Source organism: Chrysemys picta, unplaced genomic scaffold (genome assembly GCF_011386835.1).
Source record: "Chrysemys picta bellii isolate R12L10 unplaced genomic scaffold, ASM1138683v2 scaf656, whole genome shotgun sequence".
Classification (NCBI taxonomy): domain Eukaryota; kingdom Metazoa; phylum Chordata; order Testudines; family Emydidae; genus Chrysemys; species Chrysemys picta.
In genome coordinates this window covers 21,138-29,848 of record NW_027053363.1, presented here as the reverse complement: position 1 = coordinate 29,848, position 8,711 = coordinate 21,138, and the positions used below count along the sequence as shown (strand labels likewise).

At 54.5% G+C, this 8,711-nt stretch overlaps 1 long non-coding RNA gene across 1 annotated transcript; it reads left to right on the top strand.

Moving 5' to 3' along the window:
* Positions 1-3,916: 3,916 nt before the first annotated feature.
* Positions 3,917-8,421, top strand: LOC135979110 (uncharacterized). The gene is made up of 3 exons (XR_010596435.1): positions 3,917-4,246; positions 7,860-7,911; positions 8,344-8,421. It is a non-coding gene; the product is annotated as an uncharacterized LOC135979110 (long non-coding RNA).
* Positions 8,422-8,711: the final 290 nt, after the last annotated feature.

Here is an 8,711-nt window from a genome sequence, read left to right as displayed (position 1 = left end):
TGAACTGTCAGGTTGGAGGGAGGTTACCAGTGGAGTTCCTCAAGGTTCGGTTTTCGGTCCAATTTTATTTAATCTATTCATTACTGACCTTGGAACCAAATGTAGGAGTGGGCTGATAAAGTTTGCGGATGACACAAAGTTGGGAGGTATTGCCAATTCGGAGAAGGATCGGGATATTCTGCAGGGAGATTTGGATGACCTTGTAAACTGGAGTAATAGTAATAAGGTGAAATTTAATAGTGAGAAGTGTAAGGTTATGCATTTAGGGATAACTAACAAGAATTTTAGTTGTAAGCTGGGGACGCATCAGTTGGATGTAACGGAAGAGGAGAAGGACCTCGGAGTCCTGGTTGATCGCAGGATGACTATGAGTCGGCAATGTGACGTGGCCATGAAAAAAGCTAATGCGGTCTTGGGATGCATTAGGCAAGGTATTTCTAGTAGGGATAAGGAGGTGCTGGTTTCGTTATACAAGGCACTGGTGAGACCTCATTTGGAGTACTGTGTGCAGTTCTGGTCTCCCATGTTTAAAATGGATGAAATCAAACTGGAACGGGTACAAAGAAGGGCCACTAGGATGATCCGAGGAATGGAAAATCTGCCGTATGAAAGGAGACTCGAGGAGCTCGGTTTGTTTACCTTAACCAAAAGAAGGCTGAGGGAGGATATGATTGCTCTCTTTAAATATATCAGAGGGATAAATACCAGGGAGGGAGAGGAATTATTTCAGCTCAGTACTAATGTGGACACTAGAACGAATGGATATAAACTGGCCGTCGGGAAATTTAGGCTTGAAATTAGACGACGGTTTCTAACCATCAGAGGGGTGAAGTTTTGGAACAGCCTTCCAAGGGAAACAGTGGGGGCGAAAGACCTCTCTGGCTTTAAGATTAAGCTTGATAAGTTTATGGAGGGGATGGTTTGATGGGAAACAGTGATTTTAGTCAATAGGTCAATAACAATGGTCAATGATGGGATATTAAAAGTTACTACAGAGAACTTTTCCAGGAGGTCTGGCTAGAGAATCTTGCCCGCATGCTCGGGGTTCAGCTGATCACCATATTTGGGGTCAGGAAGGAATTTTCCTCCAGGGTAGATTGGCAGAGGCCCTGGAGGTTTTTCGCCTTCCTCCGCAGCATGGGGCAGGGGTCACTTGCTGGAGGATTCTCAGCGACTTGAAGTCTTTAAATAATGATTTGGGGAGTTCAACAGCTAAGTCAAGGGAGAGAATTCTTCCAGGAGTGGGGGGTTCAGGTTTTGTGGCCCGCATCATGCGGGAGGTCAGACTAGATGGTCATAATGGTCCCTTCTGACCTTAGAGTCTATGAGTCTATGACATCTCCCTCACTGCCCAGCACCCCCCAACAGGCCCCCACTGCCTAGCACCCCAAAACACACAAACCTCCCCCACTGCCCAGCGCCCTCCACACCCTCAAAGCCCAGCACCCCCCGCACACCTCCCAGACACTCACTCCACCACACCCTTCCCCCTTCCCTGGCCGCACTCACCAGCCCTGCTGGGAGGTCTCTGGCTCCTAGGGTGAGAGCGGCAAGGGGAGTCTCCAGTGGTGAGCGGGAGCCGGTTCGCGGGAACCGGTTGTTAAATTTAGAAGCCCTTTTAGAACCAGTTGTCCTGCGCGGGACCGGTTCTAAAAGGGCTTCTAAACTTAACAACCGGTAAGTTGAAGTGACCAGGACCGTAGCTTGGTGGGAGCAGAGGGAGCGGCTGCTCCCCCTGAGCACATTATCCAAAAGTGGCGCCTTAGGAGCCGACCCCATGGGTGCTCCAGCTCTCCGCCCCGCTCCCCGGCCCCAGCTCACCTCCGCTCCGCCTCCGCCTCTGAACACTCCGCCCCGCTTCTCCCCCTCCCCCCCCGCTTCCCGCGAATCAGCTGTTCGCGCGGGAAGCCTGGGAGGGCAGAGAAGCAAGCGGCGGCTTCGCGCTCAAGCCCAGGGAGGCGGAGACGGAGCGGAGGTGAGCTGGGGTGGGGGGAGCCATCCACGCCACAGCAGGTAACCTGGGGAGAGGGGCGCCCAGGGGAACCGCTCCCCGCCCCAGCTCACCTCCGCTCCGCTTCCCTGGGCTTGAGTGCGAAGCCGCCGCTTGCTTCTCAGCCCTCCCAGGCTTCCTGCACGAACAGCTGATTCGCGGGAAGCGGGGGGGGCTGCAAGCTCAGACTGACCCGGTGCTCCAGGCACTGCGCGGTGGCAGTGTGGCCCGGCTCCAGCCGAGCGGCGCGGCTGTAGTACCGCCAGCCACCTCCAGGCAGCGCGGTAAGGGAGCAGGGAGGGGGTATTGGATAGAGGGCAGGCGAGTTCAGGGGGGTGGTGGAGGGGTGGATAGGCGTCGGGGCGGTCAGATGGCAGGGAACAGGGGGATTGAATGGGGGCAAGGGTCCCGGGGGGCAGTCAGGAAGGAGCAGGGTTTGGATGGGGCAGTGGGAGGCAGTCAGGGGCAGGGGTTCCAAGGGTGGTCAGGGCACAGGGAGAAGGGGTGTTTGGATGGGGAATCAGGAGAGGAGTTGGATGGGGCGGCGGAGGGCAGTCAGGGGACAGGGAAGGGGGTGGATGGGGCAGGGGTCCCGGGGTGGGCATCAAGGAACGCGGGGGGTTGGATGGGGCAGGAGTCCCGGGGGGGGTGGGCCAAAAAGCCTCAGGACGGGGGCGGTGGCTGAGCCCTGTGTCCCGCTGGGGGGGGGAGAGGCGAGCGCTCCGTGCCCGTGTTCCGCTTGGGGCAGTGGGGAGGGGCAGCAACACGCGCGGGCTCCGTGTCCCGCTTGGGGCCGGGGGGGGCGTGGAGGCGCGGTGGCGCCCGAGGGCTCCATCCCCGTGTCCCACATTGCTGGCTCCTGTCGGCGGGCAGGCACGCCACCAGGAGCTGCCCCAGGAAGCGTCGCCACGCCAGCCTCGGGACTTTGTGTGCGGGGGTTTATAATCCCCCCGCGGGCCGCACAGTGAGCCCCCACGCGCTGCATGCGGCCCACGGGCTGTATGTTGTGCAGGCCTGGTCTTGTGGCATAGTCGCGACATGTCTGAAAAGCATAAGACGCCATCTGCGGATAATGGCCCCAGTAGTCTGTAGACTGGAGCGACCATAAACATCTGCTTTACAAATGAAGTCATTCCACTCTATGCCCAATATACAACGTTATAGTGGCCCAGTCCCAGTGTTTCGCAACCGTTCAGCAGTACAGAGAGGATACAGCTCGATTAGATCCTGAACTTGGTTGTCGTGCCGAGATGATGTTGATTCCGTATTCTTTGTAAACGACCCATGGCAGCGGCTGCAATGCCACACTCAGGCACCTAAATAAATGGCCTGACCTTTCTCAAATGCTGAATACCAAGAACTTCTCACTCGAATCTGCCGAAGCCGTGGCTGTTCAGCTCCTCTGAAAATCAATCCACTCGTCTAGATGCCTGAATATGAATGTTAGTGCCAGACTTTGGACAGTGACATAGGAAGACATTGGCCTGAGCCTATGCATGGACTCTCATCCTACAATCCAGCCCCTCAACAGATACATCACAGCTTCTGACTGTGAACCATTCAGCTACAATGGGGAGGCCTAGATGCTGTAAGTGAATTAACATGTAATGATAGATAGACAGATAGATAGATAGTATAAGCTATTCTTTCTACCATCTGCCATACGGATTTGCTCTGTAGAGCTTGCTGTCCCTGTTACTCATGGGTATTTATGTTGCAGAGCCCCACATGAGAGAGGGAAGGATTTCAGGCCCAAGTGGGGCAGGAGGAAGCACACGCTCACCTCAGTTGCCTTCTTTGCTGAGGTAAGTTTTGTTGACTTGTTGAACTGAGATTGCAAAGCGTTGCTCAGTCCCATATTCTCACAACTGGCAGTGCCCCATATGTATGTCTGGGGCACCTTGCATCCTCATTTCTTGACCTGTAAGTGGGGTGGCCTGGGGTTTATGTAAAAGGCAGGGATTGTGTTGAAACCATAATCATCCAGATACTTCTGAGGAAATCCCTCTGGAACAGTGGAAATAGCGCAGCATTCGGCCATCAGTCCCTCGGTAATTTCCCAGATTGTGACTGCGTTTGATTTCCCGTGAGACGTCTTGAAAACTGCTCTCTTTGTTGAGAGGCTGAACCTCTGAAAGTTCGCCCTGGAGAATGTAAGCATTGACAGGAGAGCCGTTGTGTTGATTCCCTAGGGCGCACTGTCCAGCACGCCGGCAGACAGACCCAGATCAGAAGGCCTGGACTTGGTACGTGAACGTAAGTAATATCCTTAGGTTAGTGCAGTGAGGAAGCAGAGGTCCCAGGGTGTGGGTCAAGGAGATGGCAATGGGGACGCAGAGGCCCTGTCATGGCACCAATGGGGTCTAATTTGTACTGTGTGCTTTGGTCATCCACTGTGTGATGATCCTCTTCTGTAATGGGCGCCATCGGCCTGTTGTAATGGCTCCAACACCACCCTCCTCCCAGCCTCAGGAGAGGGAGGTGTTCCCAAGGGAGAGGGGGCATGGCTGCGGCATCCCCGAGGCTTCTCTGCTTTATGCTGGGGGCTGGCCCAGTGGCCAGATGGCCTCCAAGTTGGTGGGGGTGGTGCACAAAAGCGGCTTTCAGGCACATTCCCACGCAGCTGCCAGGATCTGCACTGAGCCTAGGATCTGCAGAACCATATCACAGGCTGGGCCTCAAGGCTGGCAGGTTGGCAGATGCTGCACTGAGCAGCAGAGGTACTCTGTATCCTGAGTCAGGAAGCTTTTCTGCTGCTTCGCTGACCAGAGGAGCCTGGTAGTTAAATGAGGCAGGAAGATACACCTGGTTAATGCAAAGACACAGATGGAGCCCTGGAAGCCCGTATTTCCTGGTGTTTAGTCAAAGAAGATCAGGCCAGGGCAATATGACTTGACAGTCCTCAGCAAGGACTCATCAGAGAGACCCTCAGATGTAAAGAGGGAGGAGGTGGGGGATATTGGGTACAAACTCCCCAGATCCAGTTCCTTAGTCCGGGATCTGAGTGAGGGTGAGACCAGCCCGTCAATCAAAGGAAATAGTGGACAGTGAGATGGTTATAGGCTAAGCCTAGAGATGCAGGAATGAGTCCAACCCCTCTTTGTTCATGGTGGCCTGATCCAAACAAAGCTCACGGAAGTCAGTCTCTCTGTTGTCTTTAATGGGCTTTGGCCCAGGCCCATGGAGAAGGGAATGTGTTCTTTGAGCCTACAAAGGACAGAGCAGAGACCATTTCCGTCATTAACAGTGTGATGATTGAGCTGGAATAAAGCGAATCCAGGGTTCCCCTTTCTCTGCTGCTGCTAAACTTCTTTTTCCCTTGTTGATCCCCCAACACACGAACTGCTGGGCACCGCCAAAGTCCACAAACAGGAGAAAAGAGGGAGGAGCAGCATCCGCCTGCTAAAATTCATGGCTGAGGACGGACCAAGTAACCTTTGACCCCGACTAGCTCATTATGCGTTCCACAGGGGACCCTTATTACATAACAGTACAGTGATTGGCCAGCCCCAGGCTGGCAGGAGAAACCCAGAGCACAGCAACCTCTGTCCTCATGACTGAAATGGGCTAGTGCCACTAGACTGGGCCATGCCTCCTTCACCTCTATTACGCAGCAGTAAGGGTGTGAATCACAGCAAGGAGATCAAAGCTCTGTAGAGTTAGAGACAAGCTCTCTGCTCGCCACCTTTCAGATGGCAATTCTCACCCCTCCCCCACCCCCACCCTCACCCCTACCCCCACCCTCCCACACACACACACACATTTACAGAGGAGACTCTAGACAAAATACAGCAAAGGGCAAAATAACTGGTCCCTGGACTGTGGGAGGAGAGTTATGGGCAGGGAGTGAGGGAGCTGACGGCAAGGAGAAGGCTCCGGGCGAGTGTGATCACGGTGATCAGCGAGCCTATGGGAGTTATTCACATTCTCAGGAGGCCAGGACAATTGCTTAAAAGTAAGACAGGAAAGCTGGAGGCAAGACCACGCTAACCATGAAAGCAGGTTTGCCTGGCACGGGGACAGTCCAGCTCGCAGCGTAGTTCTACAGTCGCTCTGGACTGACTCTGGCTCTTGTCCCCACTGAGTCTCCCACCCCAGCCACCATGCGCACATGAGCCCAGGGCGATTCTGAGGAAACCCCTATTTTCTGAACAACGGCTTCAGGAAGGACCTGGCTGGCTGGGAAAGCGCAGAGCACTACAGAGCCGGCTGGGCCCTTCATGTTTTTCAGCCTGTCAGCATATTGGATTCAGACTAATTCTCAGGCTGAACTCTATTTAGAACAGGTACCTTTGTTCCTTCCTGTGCTAACGTTACTCCGCTTTGGGGGAGAATAAGGACAGAGGCCTATTAGAGATCTGTAGAAAGCCCATCTGGGAGACAGATTCTTCCACAGCTGCTACTGTGGGATTCTGACAGCTTCCTCTGACCCATCGGGTGCTGGCTGCTCTCAGAGATGGGGTCCTGGACTGGATGGAACTCAAGTTTTGATTCAGGCTGCTAATGCCTATAGCTAGTCCTTCACCAGTCAGTACCAGACTCCAAGAACCAGCTCCTCGGATGGTGCAAATTGGCTTAGCGCTACGGACGGCAATGGAGCTCTGCAAATTCCCACCAGCTGAGGATCTCTAGCCCTGCAGCATCAGTGACTCAGGACACTGGAGTGTGTTGGCCGAGGCTCTGAAATGATCATGGCAGTGAGAGATGGGCTCAGACTGGAAACCCCAAACCCAGCACTGGTGGACTTGGGGACGCTGAGATCTGGATCCGGAGCCAGAGCTGAACGACGTGGCTTGGGGCAGTCGCTGATTACAATAACCCCTGGTGTGTAGCTGGGCTGTGTGCACTGCCCACTGGGTTCCCAACTGCAGGATTTGACTAGTAGCCTTTTAAAAAAAAAAGTTTTGAGGTGCAGAAGGACAAGGAAAAATGTGACACCCTGTCCCAGACCCTGAGCTATTTCTGTGGTACAGGGGTCCCTTTACGAACACAGCAGCCATCTCCATACAGCAGCTAACAACAAAAAAAGCTTCCATGATCCTTAAATCCTGACCCTGTCCCTCTTCCATCCTGCACTGTCCTTTATTACACAAAGGCCTTGTCTACACTTACGTCAGCACGTAGGGTGCGTGTAGCTACACGTGAAAGGCTGTGGTAGGGAGGGCAGCCAGGCTCAGCTTGGGGAGCTGTCGGTGCCGTTCCGCACTGCCTCCCCCCACCAGAGCCTTTCCCCACTGGAATCTTTCACTGCTGTGGGGAAAGGCTCTGGCAGCGGGGAAGGGGCAGGACTCTACCCTACTAAATATAGCAGCGTAGACACGGGAGGCCCTGCATGGGCAGGTAGGGTGCATAGCCATAGGGTTCAAGCGTCCCTTTACTTGCCTTAGCCAGGCCTCACCATCTACACTGCTGTTACACCCGTGCTAGCAGGGTCGAAATAGCCCCAAGTGTAGACCTACCCAAAGCAACCACCTCTGTTCCTGGAGTCCTAATTGACTGCGCTTGAAGAGGCTTGGGGATTGCAAAGGAAGGCAGGGTCCAAGTTAACACCCTAGCCCAGCAGCAGCCCCTCTGGTGGGAATTCGTCCTGGGCTCACTGCAAGGAAACAGTTCCCCCTTAGTTAGGACTTTGTATTGTTCTTCCAAAAAAAGTAAGGTAGAAACTAGTCATGTAAGCCACTCCCCACAGGGTGGCGCTGATGCTCTGCCTCCCCTACGTTTTTCTCCTCTTAGGTCCCTTTGCAGCGAATCAGATTATGGCCGGTCTCTGTGCCCATTGATGCAGTCTGAGTAGCAGGAGCCCTTCAGCCCCACGGTGACATGGGCTGTTATGTGTTTGAATGATTAATCCTTCCTCTTCCTATTCCAGGCCAGAAGGGCTGAGGTGCTGTTTCCCGAGGAGCTGTTCCAGGACTAGCGAGGTAAGCACAGACACGGGCCGTGCACTACAGCTCTAGGTACACCCAGGAGCGCCGCCAGCGTTTTTGCCGCCCTAGGTGGCGGAAGGTCCTGCCCCCGAAATGCCGCCCCCGACAGGCGGCAGAAGGTCCCGCCCCCGAAATACCGACGACAACGGGGGCAGCCGAAGATCCGGCCGCTGAGGTCGCCGCCCCCCAAATGTTAGCGCCCAAGGCAACCGCCTAGGTTGCCTAATGGGTTGTGCCGGCCCTGGGTACACCCCTGTAACCCTAGAGGGGCAGGAAACATGGTCCTTTCAGGTGGAAACGATGGTCGTTTTAATATGAGTGTCGAGTGTTTAGATGCAAGCTGGATGGCTAGAAACAGAGAGTTTGGAAGATCAATATATAGCTGAAGATCATTGCTTTTATTGTGGTTTTTTCCCCCTCTCATAGGAGCCTTTCCAAGCGTCACAGAAGGACGGGCCAGAGTTAACACGGCATCGAGTTGTTTGTTGCATAATAAAGCTGCTGCTGATTTCCAAGTGTGTGCGGCCAAGTTTCCTCACTGCGCACTAGGCTGCGTGTAGCCATGTGACTGAGATGTCGGCCTTCTCTTTTCTGGGCACTGCAACTTTAATAGTAGAGGAATCTTGCTGGCTGCAAGCATCCTGGCTAGGGTTCCCAGGTGTCCGGTTTTCGACCAGAACACCCGCTCGAAAAGGGACCCTGGCGGCTCCGGTCAGCACTGCTGCCTGGGCTGTCAAAAGTCCGGTTGGCGTGGGGCTGGCAGGCTCCCTACCTGGCTCCGTGCGTCTCCCCGC